Genomic DNA, 4029 nt, shown 5'->3' with positions numbered 1-4029 from the left:
CACTCGGTAACAGGCAATAACATGTAGCAACACACAATAACATACAGCAGCACACGTTAACACGTAACAACAGGCAATAACATACAGAAGCACACGTTAACATGTAAGAACATGCAATAACATACAACAACACATCACAGCACTCGGGAACACGCAATAACCTGTAACAACACACAATAACATACAATAACACATCACAGCACTCGGTAACAGGCAATAACATGTAACAACACACGATAACATACAGCAGCACATATTGACATGTAAGAACACGCAATAACATACAATAACACATCACAACACTCGGTAACATGCAATAACATGTAGCAACACACGATAACATACAGCAGCACACGTTAACATGTAACAACATGCAATAACATACAGCAGCACACATTAACATGTAAGAACATGCAATAACATACAACAACACATCACAGCACTCGGGAACACACAATAACCTGTAACAACACACAATAACATACAACAACACATCACAACAGCCGGTAACAGGCAATAACATGTAACAACACACGATAACATACAGCAGCACACGTTAACACGTAACAACATGCAATGACATACAACACACAACACATAACAACACAATAACATGTAACAACACGCAATAACATGCAATAATGTGCAATAACATGGAATAACACATCCCAACACTCAATAACGGGCAGTAACATACAATAACATGTAACAACACACAACACCATACAACTCACAACATGTAACAACACAATAACATGCAACAGCACACAATAACACATAACACACACCACCACACGTTAACGTGTAACAACACGCAATGACATACAACACACGACATGTAGCAGCACAATAACACGCAATAACATGCAATAACATGCAATAACACATCACAACGCTCGATAACAGGCAATAACGTGTAACAACACACAACAACATACAACACTCAATATCACGTAACACACAATGACATGTAACAACATGCAATAACATGAAATGCCACACAACACACAAGGACATGCAATAACACACAACGACACACAATCCCACACATCACGCAATGACATACGAGCCCAAAACGCGCGACACGCAGTGACACACAACACGCACCAACACGCCACGCAAGAACACGCAACTAAATTCAATATCACAGTAACACACAAACCCACGTGATAACACACCGTAACACGGCACAACATACGACCCCAGCACATGTAACACGCATTGACACATGACAACACACATTGACACACCCTGACACGCCATGACACACCATGACACACCCCACCACACCCCAACACACCTGAACATGCCCTGACATGCCCCAACATGCCATGAGACACCCCAACACGCCTCAACACACCTGAACATGCCCCAACATGCCCCAACATGCCATGAGACACCCCAACACACCTGAACACGCACCGACATGCCCCAACATGCCATGAGACACCCCAACACGCCTCAACACACCTGAACACGCACCAACATGCCCCAACACGTCCCAACATGCCATGACACACCCCAACACGCCCCAACACGCACCTGGGGGTCTCTCCGGGGGGTGCTCAGGCCCTGACTCCTCCCTGGGATCCCGCGGGCGGCACCTATGGGAGCACCTATAGATCTCGGCCCTATAGACGCCCGGCGCTGCGCCCACGTATGTGCGATGCCCACGTGTGCGCGGACACGTGTGTGGAGGCCCTGAGCTGAACACGCGTGTACACGGAGAGCCGCACACGGGGGGTGCGTGTGTGCCCCTATAGTGCGCCCAGAGAGCTCCCCCCGGGGGCGTGCACCTATAGACACCTATAGAGCCTCCCCGAGAGGCGGGGGGGGGCTTGGACGTGGAGGTGGGTGCACTTGGACATAGAGACACCTACAGACACCTATAGACACCCCTATAGACACCTATAGACACCTATAGACACCTACAGACACCTACAGACACCTCTATATATACCTATAGACACCTATAGACACCTATAGACACCTACAGACACCTATAGACACCCCTATTGACACCTACAGACACCTACAGACACCTACAGACACCTCTATATATACCTATAGACACCTACAGACACCTATAGACACCTACAGACACCTACAGACACCTCTATATATACCTATAGACACCTACAGACACCTATAGACACCTATAGACACCTATAGACACCTACAGACACCTACAGACACCTCTATATATACCTACAGACACCTACAGACACCTATAGACACCTACAGACACCTATAGACACCTATAGACACCTCTATATATACCTATAGACACCTACAGACACCTATAGACACCCCTATTGACACCTACAGACACCTACAGACACCTCTATATATACCTATAGACACCTACAGACACCTATAGACACCTACAGACACCTACAGACACCTCTATATATACCTATAGACACCTACAGACACCTATAGACACCTCTATATATACCTATAGACACCTACAGACACCTATAGACACCTACAGACACCTATAGACACCTCTATATATACCTATAGACACCTACAGACACCTATAGACACCTACAGACACCTATAGACACCTCTATATATACCTATAGACACCTACAGACACCTATAGACACCTCTACAGACACCTATAGACACCTCTATAGACACCTCTATATATACCTATAGACACCTCTACAGACACCTATAGACACCTCTATAGACACCTATAGACATCTATAGACACCTATAGACACCTATAGACACCTCTATATATACCTATAGACACCTCTATAGACACCTCTAGACACCTATAGACACCTCTATATATACCTATAGACACCTATAGACACCTCTATAGACACCTCTAGACACCTATAGACACCTATAGACACCTATAGACACCTCTATATATACCTATAGACACCTATAGACACCTCTATAGACACCTCTAGACACCTATAGACACCTATAGACACCTATAGACACCTCTATATATACCTATAGACACCTCTATAGACACCTCTATATATACCTATAGACACCTCTATAGACACCTATAGACATCTATAAACAGCTCTATATACACCTATAGACATCTATAGACACCTCTGTATATACCTATAGACACCTCTAGACATCTCTATATATACCTATAGACACCTATAGACAGCTAGACACCTATAGACATTTGTAGACACCTATATATACACCTATAGACACCTATAAGCACCTATAGACAACTAGATATTTATCTATAGACACCTCTATATATACCTATGGACACCTATAGACATCTATAGACACCTATAGACATCTATAGACACCTATATATACACCTATAGACACGTATATATAGACATATGTACACGTATATACACCTATATGTGCATCTCTATAGGCATATATACACGTATATACACATATACACACATATATGTATATAGAGACATATATAGGCACATACTCAGACATATATAGACATATATGAGCATATATAGAGATCTATAGACACATATATGCATATATAGACATATATATAGACATATAGAGACATATATACACCTATAGAGAGCCATAGATACATGTTTAGACATATATGGGCACATATAGACACATATAGACACATTTATATAGACATATACGCATCTATAGATGTATACACATGTATATATTGATATATGGGCACATATATACACATATACATGTCTATAGACACATATAGACACCATATACTTCCCCGTATACATCCAGCCAAGCCCATAAACATTCCCCTATATGCACACAGCCCCCCTCGTACATCCGCCAGCCTCCCAGACCCCCGTCCCCTATAGAGGCTCCTCCAGCGGCGCGGGGGCCCCTCCGCATCCAGCCGTGCCCTATACGTTCCCCGCCAGCAGCTATACATCCCTGCGCGACGCAGACGTGCCGTCCCAGGCCCGTATACACGGATGTACGTCGGCTATACGTGCCCGCAGCGATGCACCCGTGCGCGCCCGTATACGCTTATATCCGTGCACCTATAGATAACACCCATAACCATACGTGCGCCTA

Source organism: Strix aluco, chromosome 37 (genome assembly GCF_031877795.1).
Source record: "Strix aluco isolate bStrAlu1 chromosome 37, bStrAlu1.hap1, whole genome shotgun sequence".
Taxonomy (NCBI): domain Eukaryota; kingdom Metazoa; phylum Chordata; class Aves; order Strigiformes; family Strigidae; genus Strix; species Strix aluco.
The sequence above is the reverse complement of the archived record's forward strand: the minus strand, read 5'-3'. Positions refer to the sequence as shown.